Source organism: Galleria mellonella, unplaced genomic scaffold, assembly GCF_026898425.1.
Source record: "Galleria mellonella isolate WM207_F2 unplaced genomic scaffold, CSIRO_AGI_GalMel_v1 utg35, whole genome shotgun sequence".
Lineage (NCBI taxonomy): Eukaryota > Metazoa > Arthropoda > Insecta > Lepidoptera > Pyralidae > Galleria > Galleria mellonella.
The window spans coordinates 2,220,307-2,234,135 of record NW_026442082.1 but is presented as its reverse complement, the minus strand read 5'-3'; positions in this window follow the sequence as shown (position 1 = coordinate 2,234,135).

Below are 13,829 nucleotides of genomic sequence, written 5' to 3'. Positions count from 1 at the left end.
GCGGAGCACCAGTGAAGGTAGATAGATGAGAATGAAAACAGGCCAGTTAGCCCATCATGATGAATTCATCAGGAATTAACCATGATTGTTTCCAGGGAGAACCGCGAGGACCTGACGAGCGACCTGGTTGGGTATATTGCTAGCAATGGGATTCTCAGTCTCCATTACTAACAATCCCTTTCCCCCCAGTGATTTATATTTATCATGCATATATTTACGTACTAGTTGTATCCCGTGGCTTCACCCATGTGTATCAATATATATGTGCTAATGTGTTATGTGCTAAGATATAACCTACTCGTGTACTAAATTTCATTCAAATCTGTACAGTAGTTATTGTGTAAAAAAGTAACACACCTCCACCCATATTCATCCATCATTACAAACTTTCACATTTATACTATTTTTTTTATACAACTTAGAAATGGCAAACAAGCTGACGGCCCACCTGATGGAAAGTGGTAACCGTCGCCTATAGACATGAGCAGTACCATGGACATAACAGTACACACACATACACATGTTTCGCCCGTGATACCCCCCATGCGTTTCCATTCCTGTGGACTCAGGTGTTATTCCTCCGTAGCCTGTAAATTCACGCCATATCCCACCCTTCAAACCGAAACACACCCATGCAAATACAACTGCTTTACGATTGAAACACGAATGGGACAGAGGTAGCCAAGCAAACGACTTTTGTACAAAGTCTCTCTCTGGTGAGTGACTATTATATAGGACATACATGGGGTTAAGGATAAGCAAGCTGAAATGGTAATGGGCTGGTTATATAGTTTGAAGAACCGATAACTGGAAGGAGTGACGACCACGTGCAGAGAAATGCTATGTGGGACTCCTCACTATGAGTGACGACCTTAAACGCATTGCAAGGAGTCAGTGGATACAGGTGGCTCAAGATATTACACCAACTCCAAGTAATAATTGGGATAAGGGTAGGAAGATGATGATGATGATAACATAAGAACTGGTGATGTATGCTATTTTTTTTATTTCAAAATTGATTTCTTTTAACAATACCTTAAATTATAACATCAAAAGTCAGTGAATAAGTTAAGATTGATGAGTGAGATCATAAAAAATATAGCAGTGTTTCACACAATATCAATAACATTGAAATTACCGACGGTAATGAAAATTATGCACTTTTGCAAATTGATTCGCAATGGTGGTTAGATAATACATTCGTATAATGATTTAACTTTCTACACTTCTCAGTTTAATTTTAATTACGGACACAGTTCAGTGGTTTAATTTGAACCTGTAAACGTGTAAGTATACAAAAAAAAACCTCAAAAAGCTTTAATCATAACCTAGCATACTAGGGGGAAAGGGATTGTTAGTAAGGGGTTCTAACAGCCCATCGCTAACAATACACCCTATCAGGTTGACTTCCACACAGTTCCTCCTGGAAACCATTGTGGTTTCCTTTATGATTTCTTAACGATGGACCAACTGATCTGCCTTCATCTTCACCTATCATCTATTAGTGGTGCCTCGCAGTGCATACCGATAGCTTAGGCGGGGTTACCATTCCATTTCCACCTCAGGAATGGCAATGCATGGAGGGTATTATGGGCGAAACAGTATACTCTGTTATGTCCATGGTACTGCTCACGTCTATAGGCGACGGTTACCACTCTTCATCAGGTGGGCCGTCAGCTTGTTTGTCATTCTAAGTTGTATAAAAAAAACCTAGCATTCTTTGATGAACAATGAGATAGTATAAAAAAATGTTCTGTAGACATATTAGATTGAAAATATTTAATGTGTTATATTTAGAATCGATTTTATTTTTAAACCAACGAGCCCGTCCGATTTAGCACGAGTAGATACAATTTCCGAAAATAATATACAGCCATTGTCACTTCCTGATAATGTAGCTTTCTATAGGTAAAAGAAATAAATAAAAAATTGACTCAGTTGTATTTGAGTTATCCGTTACAAAAAAAAAATATCTTTCCTCTGTGTAATATTACCATAGATAAACATGATTTTTCTCTGCAAATAAAAATGGCGAATGTCTCCTACTTGTCGTACCTAATAACGTGCATTTATATAATTAAAACACGTTTCCAAATACTAAATTTAAATATATTAAATCTAATGTATCTACAATTTATCTACATTAATAATATTTAAATATGAATATAATATCGGATCATCATCATCATATCAGCCATTAACTCACCACTGCTGAACATGGGTGGAGCTATAAAGGGGGTTTTGCTCATAGACTTAGTATAATGCATTTATACTTCATCACCTAAAGTTTTACCAGTACTTTCCACACTTGACAAGCGGGTTGGCAATCACAGTTAGGCTCTGGTCATATTTTAAATGGGGCGCTGCTGCCTATCCCTCGACTATTAAGCTCCCTTAGTTACTTCTTACAACATCCACAGGAAAACGACAACAATGGGACAATGCCATGGATATTACAGGAGCACAGCGCATTTTGTGACGTCCATCTTACTGTTTAAATCTATTGGCAAAATTACTACTTTCTATCTGTGAATCGCCAGCACATTCGCCATTTCAAATTACATAAAAAATATATGACTTTTCAAACAAAACTATTGTGAATGGTCGAAGAATGATTAAGAGGTATTCAACTCGGAAACAGAGTACATACATGAGTGTACCATGTACATTACGAGCCTCATAAAGGTTTCGGTGAAAGTACAATTGCAAAGCATCATCAAGCTGTCATCTTCCCATAACAAATTTTTATAGCGTGTCAATTCACATAATCGATAGTGAAAATATTCTATGTCTTTCATACTCGCACCTATATTACATTTGCAAAAAGTAATCCCATTGATTTATTTTATGAAAGCCATATTCTGAAGAAGTAGAAGTTACCTGGATACGGACTTACCCAGCAAAGGGATTTTTGCAGTCCTTCTTAATCCACAAAAAAAAAATATTTTAATTTTGACAAAACCAGTTATTTTGATTTAAAAATAAACTACTAAACCGATTTTGATAAAATTTCATGGAATCTATTTAAAAGCATATTCTGTCAAATAAAAATCCAAATCGGTGTATAACTGACAAAATTAAATATAGATAAAATAATAATAAAATATATATAATAATAAGATATAAAAATAATAAAGTAAGATAAAAAAGATGCTTTTCTTTTTTTAAAAAAAAAGAAAAGCAAAAATGGATAATCCAATATAATTATAAAATACCTATTATATTATTACTTTTTCACGCAACGTGAAATGGCAAACAAGCTGGCAGTCTATTTGAAGGATACTGTGAATTATAGGCAAATAAATACTTTAGATAATACTAAATACATTGTCATATTATATTTCATATATTACTATATCTGAGGATTACTATTACTAAGGTGTTTGTAGTTTTCATATTTCAAACTTCACACCTAAAAACCTCCATTCAAGCATTATGTAGCTATGCAGCAACAATTGATATATGCCTTTAATTACCCTTATTAAAGATTATTATCATCACAGTTTTTATTTTTAATTTATTTATATTTGTATATTTTTTTATATATATTTTAATCAATAAATCATCTGGGCAAAGGTTTCCCTCGACTACTTCCATCTCGCATGATCGCTGGTCAAGCTGTACCAGTCTTTATGAAACCGGACGAGATCTTCTCTCCATCGTATACGAGGTCTACTGTAATTTCTTTTTTATTTATCAAAAAGCCAATATATACATTATTGTTTTATGTATTATTGTTATATTATGTTTATATATTTTTTTATAAACTTAATGCAATCATGCGTGGATAGATGTCAACTCCATAATCAAACTTATACACATTAGCATAACAATCTTGCTTTTACAATTAAATAACACACAGATGCATCGTGTCTACATAATAATAATTGGTCGAACAATAAAAATGTTCAAGAACAATATAATACTAACAAAATGTTCCTAAATGACAGTGCTTCACAACTTTCATCGTGTCACGACTATGTAAATACGTCAAGTGTCATTAAAGAATTTATCGCATTGCGAGCCCATTGTCGAGAAAAAGGTGTTTTAAGGTCATACATTCAATTTTATAGTTACGGTGTGTTGTTATTAAGGTATGAATATATTACGACAATTGCACTTAAAGTTTACAATGATAAACTTGCGATGAGAGGCTGTTGCATATGTATATTTAACAAACTATTCGGCGAAATACTAGAGGGAGAATCTGTGCAAAGTCGCATTTTACGCCAACAACACGCATGCTTGCGTATTGTTGGCATTAAATGCTGTAAGATTACTATCGCAATAAGCAAGAATCCCTGCGCAGTGTTTCTTTAATTTCACCTTATTTGGATGTTGGAATAACCAGCCGAATGTAAGCTAGAGTATGTCGCTTAGATGTAGTCGACATAGGATCTGACCATAAAACAATACTATTCATTTCACTAAGTTTGCTTTTATACCATAGAGATAGCAAAGGAACACACAGTCCGTCCAATGATAAACAATTATCACAGCTTATGGACGCTGAATACGTACTGGTGCCAAGGGAGAATTCGTACTTGTAAATACACCGATATTTCATGTTATCCATTGTGCGGTAATAAGCGACACCAAGGAACAAAATAATGAGGAAAAAACCAGACCATACGTATACCAGAGGGAGACTTTGTACAAAAGTCGATTGCTTGGGTACCTCTGTCCCATTCATGTTTCAACCGTGAAGCAGCTGTGTTTGCATGGCTATGTTTCGGTTTGAAGGGTGGGATATGGCGTGAATTTACTGGGTACAGAGGAATAACACCTGAGTCCTCAGGAATGGCAACGCCTGGGGGGTATCATGGGTGAAACAGTATACTCTGTTATGTCCATGATACTGCTCATGTCTATAGGCGACCGTTACCACTTTCCATCAGGTGGGCCGTCAGCTTGTATGCCATTCTAAGTTGCATAAAATAAAAAAAAATTAATGACTGTTTTCAAAACTCAAATATACATTTATAAATTTGAATTTGGAATTCTTAACCAAAGAGGATTTATTTCAGATAAAAGTGGTCAGTACGACAAAACGCTAATTCTATATGTAAGGACCTAATATCATACTTTTATCACTGACTTAACGATTATGGCCGGTTCACTGTATTTTTTTTTCTATAGTCTGTTTTTTATGGTATTGTCATAAAAATTTAGTTTTAAACAAAATACAATAAAATTTAAAGTTATAGGTTCACCAGTTTTTACCTGCAACTTAATTTACGTAACCGGGATAATATTGATAGAACAGAATAAAAAGTAACCTGTGTCCTTATCCATCGCAAATACTACATATGTACTAAATTAGCTTAAAAGCTACTAATAAATTTTAATAATTGAAAAACGTAAATTATTGAAAATAATTGAAACTGAAATTTGGAACATAAGTTAAATTTATTACGTAAACAACTAGTAAGAAAGGATTTTTTAAAATTTCAACTTAAAAAAAAACACAATGTCACGTCTGCAAAGTCGGGGTCATCAATAAGTATATTATATATTTCAAGCCTCATATATACTTAAATTCAATGATCAATATTTGGAGATTACATAAAAAAGCTAGCATCGTCACTATCTCTTAAACCAACTAATTTAAACATTGCGCATTCTTGAACGAAAGAATAAATAAAGATGAAATATGAATCTCTAGAATGCATTGGGTGTTTTTAAGTGCCTTTCAAATTAAAATGTTTCTTAATTTATCTAAATATTTATGGGTATGTCATGCAAATGTCGTGTGGTCCCGGCATAGAATAGGCCAAACCTACCTTTCCCATGTGTGTCGTAAGAGGCGACTAAAGGAGGACGAGGGATGGGCAGCAACATCTCCCTTAAAACACCTCCGTATCCTAACTGCGGTTGCCAATCCGCCTGTTAAGCATGGCGACTACCAGCAAACCCCCCAAGGGGAAGGTTTATTTTTTTTATGTAACTTAGAATGGCAAACAAGCTGACAGTCCACCTGATGGAAAATGGTAACAGTTGTCTATAGACATGAGTAGTACCATGGACGTAACAAAGTATACTGTTTCGCCCATAATACTCCCCATGCGTTGCCATTCTTGAGGACTGAGGTATTATTCGTCTGTACCCTGTGAATACACTGCCATATCCCACCCCTCAAACCGAAACACAGCAATTCAAACACAACTGCTTCATGGTAGAAACATGAATGGGACAGAGGTTCCCAAGCAATTTCTTTTGCACAAAGTCTTCCTTTGGTGAGATATGTTCAGTAGTGGACAATTAAAGGCTGATATAATAATATCACGAGAATACATTCTCAAATCTGAACCGATTTTTACAATTATTTTTAAAATTGAATACATTTAATTCAGCGCATTATTTCCATATTTTTCTGTACTGCAATAAACTGTTAGTTGCGAATCAAAATTTGTTTCTAAATACGGAAAAAAATATGAAGGGTATCATGGGCGACACAGTATACTCTGTTATGTACACGGTACTGTTTATGTCTCTAAGCGACGGTTATCACTTTCCATTAGGTAGGTCGTCAGCTTGTTTGTCATTCTAACTTACATAAAACAATGGCAAGATTAATTGATATTGATTAATAATGTCACAATTCTTAATTTAAAAATAAATAAAACATTTGAATGGAGAAATGAAACGATGAACGATGGTTAGTATTACAGACACGGATTTATATTTTATATACAATATTATGTATGTACCATTTATATTATATCAAATACTAAGGTATATATTTTATATTTATAAACTTTTATTGTCCTAATCGTAGATATCCGCAGAAGAACTAATCGACTTAGTCAGAAGAATCAGCGAATCGAAGTGGCAATGGATCGGTTATATAGCTTAGACAGCCGATAATCGTTGGGAAAGAAAGGTCTTTGAGTAGTGAACCCTTACAGGCAAGTGTAATACGGGGCGACCACCTCGTGATAAACTCAGAAATGTTGCAGGGAACCACTGCAAGCAAACGGTGCAGCATCATACTTTGTGACGTAACATGAAAGAGACCTATGCTCAACAGAGAACAACGGATAGGTTGTAATGATGAAAATTATTAAAAATATATTATTTTACATTAGTTTTTAGCCCTTTACTTGGTACGCGTCAATTTTATAAGTAGAAAAACTTCTAGATGAAATATGAAAATAAAGTATGTACCAGATACAATCATGTGTATGTTTTATCTTCATACCCTTTAACTAGACCTTCAGGAATATAACTGTTAACAATGAATGCAATTTGGTGCAGTAGTTCTTACATGGTACCGTATTAAGCATACAGACTGAATTCGACTGACTGGCGTAGATTTACTGGGTACAGAGGAATAACACCTAAGTCCTCAGGAATGGCAACGCATGGGGGGTATCATGGGCGAAACAGTATACTCTGGACCGTCAGCTTGTTTGCCATTCTAAGTAGTATAAAAAAAAAACAAAAAATATTGTATTAGCCCTATTGATCTTCTTGAGATCCCTTATATTAATTTTTAAAATTCCCCATGTACAAATATCAACTAGTTAATTTTTTTTTTATATTTGTAAGCTAAGATATAGGTTCTAATATTGAGAAAATTAATATGGGACCAATAATAAAATAACACCTGAGTCCTCAGGAATAGCGACGCATGGGAGGTATCATGGGCGAAACAGTATACTCTGCTATGTCCATGGTACTACTCATGTTACGACGGTTACCACTTTCCATCAGGTGGACCGTCAGCTTGTTTGCCATTCTAAGTTGCATAAAAAATACATCATTTTTGAAATCTTTTACTATGAGAATGCTGTTGGCTGAATAAAAAATATATTCATAAGTACCTATTTGTTATCATTTTTATCTTTTCACAGAGAAAGTACATACAATATGCGATTTTCTAACTTTTACTCGAGAAATTAGAGCGTCTTTAGAATACATCACGAATAGTCTGGTATTATGTTAAATGTAATGTACTTTTATGAACCTATCTGCATGTGTAATAGTAAATTTACAAGCCACTTCTATAAAGAGAAGACACTCAATTCGCCTGATTTTAAAGCGACTTCCAAAGAAAAACAGGTTCTAAATTCGTCTGAATATAAAGCGGCATACAAAAAAGTAAGTTTTTTATACCATTTTTTTTTATGGGTGAAAATGGTATGGTAGCCCCGCCAGCGCTAACGGGATACGCTGGCGGAGCACCAGTGAAGGGTGATAGATGAGAATGAAAACAGGCCAGTTAGCCCATCGTGATCAATTCATCAAGAATTAACCATGATAGTTTCCAGGGGGAACCGCGAGGAGTTCGACCTGGTTGGGTATATTGCTAGCAATGGGATTCTCAGTCTACATTACTAACAATCCCTTTCCCCCCTTTTTATACTATTATGGTGGTGGTAGCAAACAAGAATACGGTCAACCTGATAGTAAGTGGTTCTCTAAGACCACGCTGTACGCGACCATTCAGGCTCTAAGGTTTGAGAGTCAATTCCAAAAAGATTTGGGTTCTGAATTCGGCTGATTACAAAGCGACTTCTAATAAAAGAAAGTTATAAATTAGTGTAAATTTTTTTGTGGCAATGTTACACGATTCTATCACCAATTCTCCTGTCAAATTATCAATAAACGTATATTTTTTACACTTAAATGCAAACAAACTGACAGCCCACCTGATTGAAAGCGGTAACTGTCGACTATAGACGTACAGTATCATGGATATCACTGAGTATACTGTGACGCCCATGATATCCATCACGCGTTGCGTACCTTGTAATTTCGCTGCCAAATCCTACCCAGATACCCGTTAACAGAGGAAATCAACAACGAGCACTATTTTTTACTTGTACTGATTTTGATATTTTTTTTGCATATATGAAGTACGTAGTAGTTATCGTTCCGCAGTAGATCGGTAATCGTATTTTAGAAATTTGCTAGTCAACATTATTAAGAAACGGACACCACTTTGAATAGAAATTAATGACAAGTCAACTTTTTAAATAAAGGTCAGGTGTGAATGGGTGAAGTGACTTCAGATCATCTTATTGCTATAACAACCCATTGTAGTCATAATAAGTTTTTTTAGTAAATAAAGACGAACATACAGCCCATCTGATAATAGCATCATAATCGTAAAATACTGACGGATCTGACAAAGATTAAATATATATGTATATCCGTCAGTATTCTACGACTATAACGATATACGATCACTGTAATCTATGGATGCCTGCAAGGACAAAAAGTGCACATTGCTGACCCTGAAGGAATGTTAATACAATAACCTTTTTAAAGAACCCCATACTGTACTCTCTAGGGAAAACCTCAACAGCTCATAGCACAGGCTGAGCATTCGAGGAAGAAAATGCCTTTGAAATTGCACAACTTTAAACAATTCTTCAGAATTCTTCAGAACACAATACGCTAATGTTAGCAAAACATGTTAGAACTATACAAATCCTACAATAAATAACCAGTATGTCTTTGCACTTACTATGCACACATGTTTGCAAATAAATTTATATTTATCTTTATACAAGCGGTAGAAGATACAAGTAAGGCAAAGTGTCGTCTTAGACTTAAGAGCTCGATATTGCCTTTGAGCTTGGGATCGGCGGATGAACGCTAATCAATTAATTGGGATAACTCAATTGACTTCCTTGACTTTGAAACAACGGTATCTCACATTCAATACAAATTAACCATGGTAGTTTCCAGAGAAATAATCTCCTTATTACTAATAACCTATCCCCCTATAATTCTTCGCACTAAACACGGGTCTCTTCTAATTAAAGAAAGAGCTAAACTATTTCTATAATTTGTAATGGTAAACAAGAACACGTGACATAAAGTAGTAACCGACGTTTATAGACATAAGTAGCACAGTGGAGATCACAATATATACCCACGGTATCCCTAATATGTTGCTATTCCTGAGAACTAAGGTGGTATGCTCCGAAATCTGTAACTTTAAACAGTAAGGTACATAGCCTTGCAAGCACAGCTGGTGTGCAGCCTAAACGGCAGTGGGACAGAAGTATCTGAACAGATGTCTACAAAATTTCCCTACACCATACTGCAAATCAAGTACCTTTATATATATTGAGTTTTTATTATTTAAATAGCTGTAATGGTTTTTCAATTAATCGCTACTTGAAACAGTACTCCTGAGGATGAAAATATTTGATGACTGATGATATGTTGCATTATATTCTTACTTTGCCATTGTATAGAAAAAAAATATTATTAACTATAGAACAATGCAAAATATCGTTAATAATATACACGTGTAAGACTTTTTTAGATCCAACAACAAGCACCTTAAACCGGTGGTATTGCAATCGTCCATGGACTACAATAACTCGTCAGACGAGCAATATGGTTGTTTTTTTTTAATGGATGATAATGGAATGGCAACCCCACCCGCGCCATCGGCATACACCGGCGGGGCACCAGTGAAGGATGATAGGTGAGGAGATGAAGTAAGTCAGTTGGCCCATCGTGACAAATTCAACAAGAATTGTTCACGACGGCTTCCAGAGGGAACCACGCGGAGGTCGACCTAACAAGGCATATTGTTAGCAATGGGGCTGTCAAACTCCATTACTAACAATCCCTTTCCCCCTGCAATATGGTTGTTTGCCACTATTATGCTTAAAATATGTATCTGAAACTATGTGCATATGCATTGACATGTGATCCCTGCATACAATGGGCTATCCCTTCCTTTCCCGTGGGTGTGGTAAGAGGCGACTAAGTATATTTAATGGCGAAGGAGGCAGTAGCGTCCCTTAACATCGCCAAAGTCTAACTGCGGATGCTAGCCTACCTGCCAAGTGTAGTAAATTATTTGTAAGACACTCTCTTATGGGGGAGGCCTATGTTCAGCAGTGGACAGTTAAAGCCTAATATGATGATGTCTTTAAAAGAAGAAAATATGGAACATTTTTTAAAGTCAAATGTCGCAAGAATACAATTACGAGTAAGTACCTTCTACATATTACATATTTATGAAATGAGTATAATTTGAGTATATGTTTCCCATATAAAGTGTTGAACTTGCGACCTATCACGTTTCGTAGCTAGCAGTGACTTCTTCGATAAATATCACTGGCATTATGGTAGAAATTGAATGAAAGTTAGGTACTCGATTTATAAAAAAAATATAATATGATATTATTAATATATATATATATATATATATATATATATATATATATAATATATAACAAAAAGTTGTTAATGTAATATATAATATAACAAAAATATACAATGTATAACTTCTAAATAAAATTACTACAATTTAAAATTACTCAATTATTCAAAACTGAATGAAAGAAAATTTCCATTATTTAATTTCATTTCAATACCTAACGTCCTTTTTTAATATATCGAAACATATATTTAAGTATGTCTGTCGATAATCCATTACCTACAAGTACAAGATCTATTTATTTTAATAATACATCCACACTAATAATGTAAAGAAAGTAACTCTGTTTATCTGTTGCCTTTTCACGCCTAAACCACTAAATCAATTTTAATACATTTTAGTATGGAGATAGGTTGGACCTTAGAAAAGAACATAGGCTCTTTTTTGTCATGAAAATACGACTTGAATAGGATGAAATTTGTGTGGGGAATTAATCATTTTTCAAATAAGCAATATAAAAATCAGTAAAGTAATACTGAGTTTTATATCCCATGTATGTATAGCATGTACATATGTAGTAATGTCCGTTGTAATTACCGTATAGTCTTGACATAGAATGGGCCACCCCTTCCTTTACCGTGCATGTAGGGGAGAAAAGGATTGTTAGCAATAGAGTTTAACAGCCCCATTGCTAGCAATATGCCCTATTAGGTCGACCTCTACGTGGCTTCCCCTGGAAACTATCGTGAACATTTCTTGTTGAATTCGTCACGATGGGCTAACTGACCTGATTCATACTCACCTATCATCCTTCACTGGTGCCCCGTCGGCGTATACCGATAGCGCGGGTGGGGTTACCATACCATTATCACCCATAAAAAACTCTTACCGTGGATGTCGTTAGAGGCGACTAAAAGAACTTAATGTTCGAGGGATTGACTGCAGCGTAAGCGTACTTAAAACATCACCAAAGTCTAATTGCCGTTGCTAACCAGCCTGCCAAGCGTGGCTACTATTGACACAACCCCTCTTTATTAGGAAGCCCTATATTTAGGAATGGACAGTTAATTGCTAATATGTGGGAGTGGTAATGTCCAGAGGTATTATGAACAATATGGCATGCTAGCACGAGAGAGATCGCTTGCTATTAATTATCGTCCATTAAAAGAAAAAGAAAAGAATACCTCTGATCACCCCATTATGTATTATAGTCGTGAGCATATTTTTTAATTGTTGCAATTGCTTTTAATGATAACCGCTGAAATTTTCTAACCCACATAGATCTATCTTTAAAGTTAATTGGTACGGCGCACTATAAAAATCTCTAAGGTATTTCAGCTTTTCCGAATTCCCATAAACATTAACCAAGAAGAAAGCAAAAGTAAATCTCATGATTCCATAGATACAATAATTCTGGGCCGTGCGAATATATTATTCTATCGAGGTTGAATAATTAGGCTTTTTCTTTGCTTATACTTGCTAATTGCCTCTTGGCGGTTTTATTTGTTGTTTCTTTTACTTTCGACCTATTTGATTTATTATCGGATAACTAGTCATAACTTTATGTTTAATTTACAAAAATAATGATCGCCTTATTAATCTGTGAAAATTTTAAATTTGTAAATAAAAAACTTCAGAAATACAGACAGGTAAATTAATAAGACTAATGAAAATAAAAGGTAAAAATAGTGAATGATTAAATCGAAACAAAAACGAGTTTTAATAAAAATTCTATTGTTTTACGACTATACAATAATTAAAAAAAAAAAGAATGATAATATTATTTGAAAAATAGTAAACTAAAATTTTCATTTCATCACCTTGCTTTCCCATGGGTGTCGTAAGAGGTAACAAAGGAAATGTAATGTTCAAAGGATGTGCGACAGCATTTCTCTTAAAACATTGCCAAAGTCTAAATGCGGTTGCCAACTCGCCTGCCAAGCGTGACAACTACTAATAAAATCCCCCAACCCAATAAGGGGAGACCTACATGTATTTTATACAACTTAGAATGGCAAACAAGCTGACGACCCACCTGATGGAAAGTGGTAACCGTCGCCTATAGACATGAGCAGTCCATGGACATAACAAGCGTTTCGACAACTTGCCATTGAGGACTCAGATAAAAATTCACGTCCCAACCCACATAAAACACAACTGGGTTGAAACACGAATGGGACAGAGATACCTACATATATATTCATACATATAATGGACATATAAATCAATTTGTGATAAGTTTAATCATTCAAACTAAAAATAGAAAATAGTTAAAATGGAAACGAAGTAGAGCTTCAGTTTGCTGACAGCAACGTTTTAATATTCGTTTTTAATTATTTAATTTTGTTTTGTCGTAATGTTTTATAATTACCTATTTATTTCGGTATTAATCGCGTGTTTAACTCTAATCTCTGTGTTAGATGTCAAAAGTTAAACAACTTTTGGCTATGCTCGATTCTCATAATGAAAACCGCAACCGAAATTATTCTTATCTTCTTAATGATGTCAACTCTAAGTCATTATATTGTAATATCATTGAGTCTTATTCGTTTTAAATATTTAATATATAATTTATTTATTTATATTTTGTTGTACACAAAAATTAATTATTAGTTAATAGTTATAGACTATATTAAATGAAAATATACAACAGGCAAGTTTAACTCTGTAAGAGTTCTCGTCCAGCAAACCTTGA